This window comes from Patagioenas fasciata, chromosome 9 (assembly GCF_037038585.1).
Source record: "Patagioenas fasciata isolate bPatFas1 chromosome 9, bPatFas1.hap1, whole genome shotgun sequence".
In the NCBI taxonomy this organism is placed as follows: Eukaryota; Metazoa; Chordata; class Aves; order Columbiformes; family Columbidae; genus Patagioenas; species Patagioenas fasciata.
The window spans coordinates 21,061,569-21,074,459 of NC_092528.1; the positions used below are offsets into that span (position 1 = coordinate 21,061,569).

Sequence of the window (12,891 nt, forward strand, 5' to 3'; positions counted from 1 at the left end):
TTGACTCCCATGGAAGTTAAGCATATGCAAGCGCTTCAGGATCAGACATGTTGACTTTTCCTCTGCTGCTTCGAACCTGTTGCACAACAACATGTCTTCAGTGCAGAGCGCGGACCTCCACTTTCTGCACAGCTCCTGGCCCCTGCTGGGTGTTCCTGCCTTGATGCCAACAACCCCATAAGGTGATTTAAATGTTAAGATGGCTGAACTGCTGCAGGCAATTGCCTCTTTCTCTCTTCCCTGACAGTTTAGGGAGTGACCCAGAGCAGCAGCATGGTTTGAGTGCTGAAGGTGGGGTGTCGGGTCCCGCTGGGATGGGCTGCCCGCACGGGACAGTGTGCAGAGCAGGCTGGTGCACAGCACTCAGCTCCCACTCCTTTTCCCAGCTCAGGTATTTTGCACGTCTGATCCCGTTCATCATGAACTTTTTTTTTAAACACACTGCTATTGCTGACTCCACAAAGGTCTCTGCAACATAATGAAAGAACTTTTCTAATGACTCGGAGATTTCTAAATTAAATGTAAAATGTTTATTGCAGAGATGCACGGCCATACATTATGCATTACTGTTCCAATACAATAACATAATTTTGGTAGAAATTATCCATGTGAGCTGCAATCAGTTTTAGCTACTACTCTTTGCGTGCTTGACAATCTGGTCATTCGGCTGTGGAAAAGCGCTTTTACTTGATTACTTACACTGTTGATAATTGCGGTGGCTTTTGGCAGCACCAGCACGTTATTTCACTCCCTGAAATTGCAACGCTATTTGCGGAGGGACCGGGCGTAGCTGCCACTGCTCTGCCAAACCCCTGCGGCTTCACCCGACACCGAGGAATGCACAGACTCCAGCACAACCCTTGAAAACTCCTTTTAACGGTGTGGGCTTTCATGGGCTGCCACCAGCCTGCCCTGCGCATCCAGACAACCAGCATCATCCTCCTTCTAGCTCCCAATCAACCCTTGCAACTGCCACCCCATGTAGCAGGTGGCAATCACTGTTTTGGTGATGTGCCCCCAAATCCCGTGCTCCCTTTGCTGGCTGGGCTTCAACACTTGCCTGTGTCCTGTGCGTTTTGCTTTGTCTCCAAAGTGAATGTGCCAGGGCAGTGATGGGGAGGTGAAGATGTGTGCTATGCAGGACTGAAAAAGTGAGTGTTCTTCATTTTCTATGATAAAAAAAATCCCAAAAAAGGGGGAGATGCTGAAATAAGCTTGTAATAGGGATGTGAAAAATCACAGACATATTTGCCCTCTGTTTACATTTGGGTAGTTATTATGCTACTATCTTTCTTCCTGGGTTTCGTCAGCCTGTTTCAGTACCAGAGAAGGATGCCTAAAATAATCATGAGCCTAAAGGTTGAGTAACCCCATGTGCTCACGGGTTCCCACAGGCTCTGCCAAGCCAAGCGGGTCCCCTCCCTGGGCAGGACAGCGGTGCCACTCCATCGCACTCCCCACAGGAGAGCTCGCTCCCACCACTACAGCACAGGGAAACTCCAGAGGGGGACTGGCAGCCTGGAGGCACCAGGTAGAGCATCAGCCTGACCAAAAGGCTTGTTTCTGCCCCCGAAAAGCTTACGGACCTCCCTGGCTATAGCCCACAGAGGAGGAAGGTCCCCAAACTGACCCCTGATGCCACCCTGCTCTCAGAGTCCCTCTGACCTTAACCCGAGGTGTCAACCACATTGGTGAGAGGGGATGGTTTCTGCTGGCATTTGGCCACCACTGACTTTAGCATAAAGTTGTGTAAAACAGAGCGAGGGCTGACGCTCAAAGCTACCGGATCTCATCTGTGTTGGGCTGATTTATTTTGTGTGGGAGCAGCAGTAGCAGTTTACACCTCCTAGTGCAGATTACAAGATAAATCTGGCCTTCAATGAGACCCACTGGTGACTGACAGTGACAGAGCTTTTAAATCACCGCAGCTGCCTGGATATAGCCATGGGCCAGATTTGGCCCTGCAGGTCAGGTCTCTTTTTGGCTGGTGTAAATCAGCACAGCTTGGATTGAGATGTGGTGTCAGATTCTAGAGCCGCTCTTATTTTTATTTAAGTGTCTGTATGGTAATTCCAACTCAGAGGGACACTTGAGGGTTGCAGCCCTTCTCTGCTTGAACTGCCAGCTTTTGCAACAGAGGATCTATTAAAGATTTCACCATGAAAAGTACTAAGTAGCAACTAAACGTCTCCTTCTGGGTGCCACACGGATGCTCCTTTTAAGCCCCACCTCACGCTGCCGAGGTCCATCTGTGTAAAGATGAATTTCCTCCTCAACACTAATTTCTATTTTTAATATACTCCAGAAAATTTTCCACTGATTGTGATGCTATGGACAAATTGTCAGCTGGTAGAAGCTGGCTTGGGCTCCCTGAAATTGCCAACTCTGATTGCTCCTGGAAATAATCTGGTCTTGCTTTGATAAACTCTCCAGCATTAAGGTAGTGAGAACTTCCAAAGATGAGATGAAGGTCCTCACCATGCTCTGGCAGACACCAATCTCTTCTGACGTATGTCCCACTGCCATCAGCAGGGTTGGCATTGCTGCCAGATGCACACGGCCCTAACAGCCAAGGATTGTCCTTGTGCTCTCCTTGGTGGGGCTGGTTTCACCTCATGAACGTGCATCCAGAGCAGGATCAAGCCTGCAGAGTGGGCAGGGTCGCTCGCCTGCTCCATCTGTGGAGCTGATCCTTGCCCAAGCATTGCTTTTTGACATTGTGGGAACATAAGTGTGTGTGTATCCTCTATCAGCATCATACCCAGACCATAAGGTCATTTGTAGACAGGTTTTATCTAGACAAATTACACCATAAATGGAATAACCTCACCAAAGTACAGTATGTCATGAAACAACCTCATTTTGAAATTAACAGTATTTAGCTTTTCTTAGCTTTTTGCGTGGTCCAGGACATACCAGACTGTGTGGCAACGGTCCATGATCTGGGCTAGGGGAGGGAAAAGGAAAACACCAGCACATTCCCCTGCCTCTTGCAGCCGCTGCTCGTTGTGCTGAGAGCCTGATGCAGGCAGCCCCGGCTGTGTTCCCTCAGCTCACATCTCCATTTCTGCATGTTTCGCACGGCCAGTTGGTTGCTGTAATTTCAGTTCGACACAGCGGTGGTTCAGTGAGAGTTATCTAGGTACGTGTTTTCTGTATTGCTCAGAAGAATGTACACTTGGTTGTAGTGTGAACGTCCGTCATGGGTGCAGTCATCACAGATGGTCAGTGACGTCATCACCACTAAAATGGATCCATAGTAAATTTGAAGACTATTGTATTTTCTATAAAAGTCCAGCAGTCCTGGAGACAACTGACAATCAGGGGCCAGAGTATTCCAGTACCTCTGTGATGGGCACAGCACAAAACCCAAGGCAATTAGACAGCAAAGCAGATATTGTTTCACAGCTTCTTTATGTCTTCTTGAAACGAAAGTTAAGCCAGAAAGTGCTACTGTTCCTCCTTTATTCTGAGGAGTTCACTTTGCAGTACTTTAGATAAACATCCATTGAAAGCAGAGTTTTCCGCAGTTGCAAATTATCTCTGTGGCTTTCATTACCATCTTGATTAGACCCCTGAGGGCAGAGCATCAGCTGGTGCAACAGGACATCACACCGCTGGTGAGCCTTATGACAATTACCGCTATTTGCAAATTTATCTCCTCAACTAACTTGGTAGCTAGATAGCACTGAAGCTATTTTGTGGTATCTACTGTCTCAGGTATGGCAAAGAGATGACTAATTTGCCTCTGAGTGGTAAATAATTGCAGAAATTAGTATTATTCATTTTTATTGCCATTGGACCAGATTCTGACTGCTACTATAGCTGTCTCATGTAGGTGTTGTGAGTATAACAACATCTCCCTGTGATAAGCAGTTCAGACCCCTCACTATCCAGCCTGTCACATCCATAGGCACCCAGTGGAGAAGTGGTGCTGACACATGCTTGTCCCCTACTGCAGATGGTCTGAAGCCAGCTGGAGACTCCACACAGATACCAGAGAAAGGCAAACACAAGACATGGAGCAATTTAAGAGAAAAGATTGAAAAAGGCCAGGGGATGGGAACGAAATCACCGTTTCTGGGATTGTTGATAATTTGTGACTGGCTTGGCACAGGGCTTTCATTCCTGACTGCACAGGGGAGTTGCCAAACCTGGGAGCAGCTCTGGATTTCAGAGTCTCATGATTTCATCTCCTTGGCTGCTGGCATGAAACCTTGGTGCTCCAGGACCCTTATTTATTTTTATGATTCAGGCAGAAAGTTCTCAGTCAACATCACAAAATCATTATAGCTCAAACAACGTGTTCAGTGATTCAAGACCGTTTCTCACCCACGGTAGCGCTTCCTGTGCTGTTCCACTGACTCCACCACAGATCTCTGCAGAGTTTATCCAGCTTCAGAATCACCTTCTGGCACTGCTCCTGGTGAATGAAAACAAAAAGTTGAATTGCTTCACCAATAATCTAGTTAAGCCCAGACTGAGCTTTTTTGGGGTGGTTTAGCCCCTCCATCAGCCCCAGCCTGAGAGCCCATTTCCCCCCCAGACCAGTGCTCAGGTGGGCAACCAGAGAGACTGCAGTGCAAGTAGGGGACAGGGTTGCCTTTCCCAATATCCTGCTGATTTAGAGAACGTTTCAGAGCTACCTCAGTGGATCCAGCTGCCTGACAGGAGATACTTCTGACCTACTTGACTTACTGAGGAGCAGTACGAAGGAAAGTGTTACATTACTGCATAAAAGGAGCCGTGCATCTGATTGACCTAATTTTGGTCTTTCTTGCACTCTTTTAGCTCCACGGGCTTCAGCAAAGGACTGCTGCTTTACACCAGTAGAAGCTGACCCGGTTTCTGCGGCCTACTCTCTCTGTGCATTGGGCCATGGTGACATTGCTGTCACCCGCTGCCCCGTTTTCCCTCAGTTCAGGTTTCTGAAGGAGCACAGGAATGCTGGAGCATGTCAGGTACAAACATGGGTGCAGCCAAGTTGGGGTGCGGGGCAGCAGAAACTGGGTGGCCCCCATGGCCAGGCAAACACTTTGCAGATGGGTTGCTCTAAACCAAATTTTCCTTAGAAGTTCAGAGAGACAAATCGCAGTGAGAATCCCCACTGCAGATCATCAGGGCTGTGGGTTAACACGAGGATGAGCTTGGCTGGGTGGGTGGGGGTTGCCCAGCCCCAGCCCACTGTGGCTTAATCCCCTCCTGGCACCCTGGACCACCCCCCTGGCTGCTGGTCCTGCATCTGGATGCCGTATCTCCATGGTGGTGAAGAACCTAGAGACATGAAACTCCTCGTACACAGCAATTGCCATCCCCTCCCTCCTCCTGCACAGCAGCTTTGAAACCCTATGAGAGCTGCACCAGAGGATCCTCGCTGTTGAGGTTTGTTAATTGTCGTGCTACAGTTAACCGTGTCAAAAGCTTTCTTCAGATCAAGTAAAACGGCTCCTCACCTTTCCCTTTGATGGAAGGCAGTGGAGATGTCACCAGTGGGTGCTGGCAGTGGGGTGGTCTTTAACAAGCCGGAGTGGGCATTGCTTTCGGCAGCAGTTGGTCATCAGCTGCCCCTTCTGTAATTGCATATAAACCACGGGAGATGAACCAGTACTGCTCTGCTGTTGCTAATATTGTTGGTCATCCTCTGATAAATGGGCAGGAGGGATCCAGCTAGAGCAGCTGTTAATTCTTTGGGGCCATGTTATTAATATTTTCAGGGAACAGTGGCACGACGTGCCCAGTGAGCATCAGCAAAATCAGGAATGTCTCCCTGCCTCTGCTTTTATCTAAAACTCACCTAGTCATACGAGTTAATTCAGGCTGGGCTTGTTGGATGGATTTGAGTGAAAACACCTGTAAAAAACGTTGGAAAGAGAAACGTGCTTTAATTTAGAATGTTAATAGTTTGAAACAATCAGAGGCAATCACAATAAAGCAGAAAGGAAAACAAAATTCTTGAAATAAGGTATTCTAGCTAACTGGAAAAAATAAATGAGGAGCACCGAAAGCCCTTAGTTTTTCACTCTACCATGTCAGCCCTGGCTCTCCCCTTCCAGCATCTCCAGGCTCTCAGTAAACAGAAATTTTTTACCCAGTCTCAGCATTAAACTGCTCATGCTAGTTTGACCTCGGCTGGAATGGTGACAAAGCTGGTGGTGGCTGAGAAAGGACCCAGGATCTGACATTTCATGATTGAATGGAGGTTTAGCTGCCTTAGGGTCATCAAGGGCTGACCAAGATGTGCTCTCAGGGATGAGGTTTCTGGCTTAGGCAGCCTTGTCTTACAGCTTTTGGTGTTGGTCTTGACTTACAAAGCTGGTGAGCTTCACTGTCTCTATGGGGGTGGTTGGACCTCCAGCTGGAGATGTGGCTGCTCACCAGCTAACTCAGTGGAGAAACCAAGAGCAGAATTTGGTGCCAGTCCAGTGTGCTACTGTCTGGCTGTACAACATTTCTGTGTGTCTGTGCAGGTATCATATGTGCTTGGGGTCAGACCTGCTTCCAGAACACAAATGTCCTATTTAAGCATGGGAGAAATCTGTTCCTCTGCTGCTTCAACCCCAGCCCAAAATCATCCCCATTTGCCTGTCGCAGAAGCACACCCAAATGCAAAATGGTTGCCAGCACTATCCAGCACTGTTAACATTGAAGTAAAAGGTGAAATTTGGGCAAAACACGCTGTTAATGAGAAATGCCTTTGCTTTCTGAGCCCTACACCACAAGGAGGACACCAAGCTGTCTGGTGTGGGAGGAGCGGGTACTGCACCACTTGCAGTACCAACTTGTATTGTATTTCCTGGCCACCTCTGTTTATTCTGTTTGACAGTTTTAAGTGCTTCATCTAATACAGCAATGCAATAACAACCTAGGAATCTCAAAACACCATTGTCCCCCAGAGAAACCCTGAGGAGTGCAGAAAACTGCACTCATGCTGCTCCCCTGAGGGAACTATGGTAAAATGAAGATTTGACATCAGCTCTGAATCACCGGGTTTCCACGCGGACCTTGTCATTGGGAGTGAAAATAAACAAAGGGAATTTCTGCCCTCCACACCTCACTCCAATAAAACAGGAGCTAGGGCTGAGCATGCACTGAGATGCGATTGCAGGAGTTTATTATTATACTGCTGGCAACAACCTCCTCAGCCCTGGAGTCTGCAAATGACTTAAAATATCTGCTTGGAGTTTCTGGAGCAGCTCTGCACCGTTTTTGGGGCTGGGTGAATTTTATGGTTGTAATCAGTTGCCTCCATTTCTCATTTCTGCTCTTTCTACCCAAAATGTCTGACAAGTTCAGCTGCTAAAAGCAATCTGTAAAAACCAGGGCCTGAGCTGTCAGGTCGCCCAAGTGCTGCCTCGTCTCCTGCCTCCTCGCTAATGAGAGATGGGGTTGTGCTGGCAGACGCTGCCTGGCCAGGGAAGAGGGGGAAGGGAGGGCTGAAGTGATAAACTCCTCAATTTAAAGTGGCATTTTCTGTGTTACCTGCTGCTCAGCCAGCCTTTGCAGAGTTAAAAGAGACGCTGCAAAGGGGGGTGGGGGTGAAATCCTTCCCTCTGTCTGATTTTCAGATATCTGGTCTGTACCATTTATTTTTCTTACTAATGTGACATGGTTTAATGTTCTGTCGATTTAATTAAGATGCCAGAGTGATGTAGACAGAGCTTGAGCTGAATCCTCAGGTGAAAAATGATCTGCCTGTCCCAGCGGCTTTCCCAGCCCTCAGCCCATGGTGACGGACATGGTGCCAGGTCAGGAAGAATGGGGCAAGTGCAGGATGTGGCCCTTTCCCATCCCAGCATCACTCTCGTTCACTTTCCCCTCACTCAGGAGAAGCACAGTGAGCAGAGTGGTCTGGGCTCTACCTCGACCTCCTGGCTCTTGGGTCATGAAGCTGGGGATGAAAATTTGCTGCATTACTGAGATGAAGTGTTTGAGTTGACCCAGAGCAGTTGTCCTCTCTTGTATGTAATTTCTCAGTGAATCTTGCAGGAATTCCCCAGGAAATTAGGAAATGGAAAGCTTCCTTTAATAGTTTGGGGGGGAATTGTTCCTACAAAGGCAGAAAATTTTAATGTTACTTTGAAAAAGCAGCGCCTGGATCCTTGCAGCCCAGATAATGGCTTTTTCAGGAGCTCAGGTTTTACGTAACCACAGTGGGTTTAAACCAAAGGATGCTGTGGATGGGAGAGGTCAAAAAGCCAATCCCCACAGGGCATCCCCAACCCCCTGCATGCTGCCAGCACAGCGGGGCTGAGGCGCCCAGGTCCTCGGGCACGTCCAGCGAGGGCTGTATCTGTATCTCCACCGATTAAGAAAAAACTGGTCTCCAAGGAGGCCAGACAGGCCTTTTTCATAAGCATTAAATCAACACACTGGAAACTCCTGCAGGACTGACGCTAAGGGAAAACATATAACCATCGCACAAGTAATTTTACTAATTGAATTAAAAAACCCAAACACTTTGCACAAAAAATGACAGATGATCTACAAATAAATAACCTCTCAATATAAACACAGCAAGAAAAACTCATTAAGTGCCTTTTAAAAGCATTGGATTTGACTTAGCAGATCTTTTTCAGATGTTCCTCTCAAGCAAACCTAAACATCAAATAATAATTGTGTAAAGGCAAGTACTATAATAATAATAATAAGGCTGAAAATGCATTATGCATCTTTTCCTTTGATAAAGGTTCTCTGTGCTTTTATGAAATGTTCATTAGCAGTAATTTCCCCCTATATCTGAAGAAGAGAAACCAACACACTAACATCTGAACACTCCAGCATGCATGGCAGAGAGCAGAGCCGACAGGGCACTATTTCTGATAGACTGATGTTGTAAAACTATCCTTCATGCTCCCAGAAAAATCCTTTCTGTTATTTATTTGAAATTAAAACCAGCTCAAAAGAAAAAAGTTCCCTTTTAATAACAGATTCTGCTAATGTTCTGTTTGCTTGTAATTTATATTAATAACGATTGCTCTAATCTTTTAATGTATTTCGACAGTTTCAGCAGGCTTATGGGTTAAGATTGCCATTATTTACCTCAGTGACTGCTTTTATGGAATAACTGCAGCTTTCTGTGGAGGTACATCAAGTGCTGAAATGAAAGAAAATAAAATATAACACCAGTTCTCACTGCTCACATAAGAAGCAAAAGACTAAAGAGGGCAAAAAGGACAGGATCTATACTTAAAACTTTAGCACTACCAGCCTCTCGATTTAGACTGACTGGGGTGGTGCTTTGTAATGTTATTTTTAGTGAGTCTGGACAAAACACAGAGGAGGTCACACCAGGGAGCAATCCAGCATTGGCGTCCCAAGGCAGGACCCTTCTCTCCTCTCTCCCCACATCATGATTTTGAAGATAATCTGGACTTTTTGGTTCTTATGCCACTGAATACAATCGTGTCTCATGGCCAGGGCTGGACAAAGCCTTCTCAGAGACTGGAAAACAGTACAACATTTTTTTCTCCTATGGGACATTAGTAAAATGCAAGCAACCATTATAAAGGTGTTGCAGTCGTGGATGGAGCTGTGAGTACCAGCCCTGGATCTAAACTGCTCTGGCACTGGAGCTCCAGAGAAAGTCAAGGATCCCATCCAACGTCCCATGAAGTCAAGGGGCTCCTCATAGCTTCAAAGCCAGGAAATACATTCTTAAAAGCTGAAATCAGTTTTATAAACATTTAGACCTAAATCTGGAAACCTCTAAAAATGTAATTTTTTTTTTTCTTATATGATAATTGGAAACATGTGCACCCAGCTCCCACTGCATTTTGGAAGCATCTGTCCTAAGACGAACAAGCCCTGCCGCTCGCGGGGCTGGAAACTCCCCAAATCTCCACAAACATGCAAAAGTGAAACCTACGAGTCAGCAGGGCTAACATCGAGGGTTTCAGGAGAATCAAGCCTCTGGGTTATGACACTAAAGATGAAAATTTCGAAATCTTTTAGATGCCAAAGGATTTGGCAATGGGACTATCACAGCAGTTAATGACACATGAAGAGATGATCAGTGGAATGTGATCTCTTTCCCTGCTTGAAGATTGTCTGTGGGCAAAATATGATAGCTTTATTTATCCCCTATCAGAAAAGAATGCCATTTTTTCTTGCAATAAAAAAAAGTCTGCAATGATTTCTGCGATTATTTCAGGTATGTGAGATGAGTCATGGAGGATCCGATACATCACATAACACTTGTCCTTCCTGAAGAGCAGAGTGGATGAGCACTGCAGAGCACAGGCCACAGGTAAACACATTTGTACTTTTAAGTGTTATTGAGATTTTAAATTTGAAACCTTATATTGGGAAATGTGGAATAAACCAGGCAACTTTCTTCCCAAACAATGACCTTCATTTTTAAGTCAACTTCAAAGCTAGTTGAAGTTCTTCAAAGTGTCAATTCAGAGGAAAAAAACAGTGCTTCCTTTGCTCCTACCAGAAATATTTGTCTTGGTACACCAAAATGCAGAAGTACAAATGGAAATCAAGTACACAAAGAATTCATTGAAAAAATAAACAGTGTACTTACTCAAGAGAGTTGCAATCATTTCCTGTGCTGTCCTTGCAAAATTAAGAAATACTCAGAGCTAACCCTTTTGATGGATTGCTACAGACAGTACAAAGGAAATTTAACAGTAACTTGGAAGTTTTTTCTAGGTTTATTATGTTATTCCTCAGACAGTTAAAAAAAAAATTGTTCTTCTTTTACAGAAGCACTAAGACAAAGATGGGATGCAAATAATTTTGTATTCAGATGACTGTCATTGTTTCCCCTTACACAGCTGTAAGATTTGTGCCTTTGGCACCTATTACTCTTGATAACCATACATTTCTGATGCTGTTTTTCAGCATCGAGCGTACAGTCCTCAAAATTAGTTATTGCAGAAAAATCCATGTAGCAGCAGGGATGATAAAATAAAATCGTGATGAGCATGGATGAAAAATCTAACAGCCTGAATTCAGGTCAAGTGCAGTACTGATTATTTTGAAAAGTCCTATATTTATAGATGCTTGGTAGTGCCATCAGCTCATTTTGTATCAGACTGTCAAATTAGGATTTTCTCTTAGGTGAAACCATGATCCTAAAGAAAAGCACGGGTCTGCGGCACACATATGTGCAATGGGTCTGTGCGCACCTGCTGTAACTCAAGCGGCCATTTGCAAAATTGGCTTTTCCTGCCCCTGCTCAGCAAAACGTGGCTGCTGGTCATGCTGCTGCCTGCACTGAGCCCTGCAGGATGAGTTGCTTTGATGTGATCAGAAAAAAAAAAGGAGAGCCTGGGGTGCAAGTCCAAAATGAGTCATATCTCCCAGAGCTTTCTTTTGCCATGGGACACATCCTCCTGGGGCTGCCCATGGGCTCTGGCCAGCCTTGAGATCATTGACACGAATTCATGGGTTTCTATCACTTCCCCCATAGGAAAGGTTTCACAATGGGTTGAAGTTCAGAGCGAGGAGATGTTCCCTGGTGCACAGCCATGCTGGCTTTTACTTTGCCCAACAGCAGCCACCTCTGTCCAAACACCTGCCCTACTTGTCCCTTAGGCATTTCACTCTCAAATGCAATAATGGGACCCTTGGCCCCTCTGTCCAAGCACTTCATAATTTCTCATGCTCTTCCCTAATTCTGTCTCATTTTTAGGCATCTCAGAGCTCATGAGCTGCCCAGAAACAAGGTTGGTATTTTCAAAGATGCCTGTGGGAATTGGATGCCTCCCTTCCTTTTTTTTTTTTCTTTTTCTTTTTTTTGTAATTTTTTTTTTTTCAGCTGACTTTAAAATCTCCAGGACAACTCTGACAGCCCAAGCCTGCAGATTTGGGGGACAGGGACACTGGTGAAGAAAGCACCCAGCCCATGTGAAGGAAGAGGATGCTGTGAGTCCCGGCTCAGCTCAGCCCTTGGGTGTTTGTGCTGGAGCACATGGGAAATGCTCCCGCAGGGCTGCTCTCAGATCCCTGCACTCTCGGGGTGAAAGCCAGTGAAAAGAGGTCATCACCACGCTACATCACATGCCATGGTCACATCATCCCTAACATTATCACACTGCATGCATGACACTTTTTGAAGTATTTGCTGGCAGTAAGGACAGACAGAAAATACACACACACAAAACTCTTAAACTTAAGAATTAACTTTGCTTAAAAAGATAGTGATGAATCCTATTTCTCCACACACATCTGTGCAGAGCAAGAATTCTCCCCTGTCTAATTTCTGACTTCAATAGGCAAGGGCTGGTCGTGAGCTGCAATTAGAGCTGGCTGGGGAACAATGGGTTTGTTTCATGGCAACTTCTGAGGTTTCAAAATCTGTTTATGTTCTGTGGCGGAAACGAAATCAAAACATTTCTCATGTGAGATGGGACTGTGTCAAAAACGTCCATTTTTGTGAGCAGAGAGAGATCCTCGTTTCTCTGCGGGTCTTCCCCTGCCCTCTTCACCGCACTGGGGACACAGGGTGTGTGCGCAGCCGGGAACAATTACTGGGTGGATATGCCTGGGTGCAAATGCATCGGTGCTCAAAGCAACCCATGTGTTTTGATAAAAATAGTTGAAAACACTGTGACCGCTCTTGCCCGAAATGTTCAGCTTGTTTGGGATCACATTGACCTGGTAACGCATCGCACCAGCATCCTGGTAGGGCAAAGGCCAACCTAAATGGACGCACATGTCTTCTGCTCAGCACATCTGTCTAGAAAGACCTTAAAAATCTGATTTTTTTTCCTAAGGTCTAGGAAACACTTTAAAAATATCTACTGTGCAGAGATATTAAAGACCCGATGGCATACTTGGCAGGAGCAGATGTCTGCCCAGGAATCGCTGGCATTTCCCCTCCTGCCCCACGTGTTGACTGACTGTCTGCGCCTCCACTGCTCCCTGTCCCAAAGTGGCCCC

General features: G+C 45.9%; 1 long non-coding RNA gene across 2 annotated transcripts in view; it reads right to left on the bottom strand.

Moving 5' to 3' along the window:
* Positions 1-515: 515 nt before the first annotated feature.
* Positions 516-12,891, bottom strand: part of LOC139828645 (uncharacterized) — an 85,065-nt gene continuing 72,689 nt past the window's right edge. Inside the window, exons 5-7 of one of the 2 annotated variants that reach the window (XR_011740533.1) lie at positions 9,040-9,094; positions 5,795-5,850; positions 516-4,423 (exon numbers count right to left, since the gene is read on the bottom strand). This is a non-coding gene — a long non-coding RNA (uncharacterized lncRNA). Of the gene's footprint in view, positions 4,424-5,462; positions 5,571-5,794; positions 5,851-9,039; positions 9,095-12,891 lie in introns of those variants that run through there. The other variant, XR_011740534.1, reaches the window with a different exon arrangement.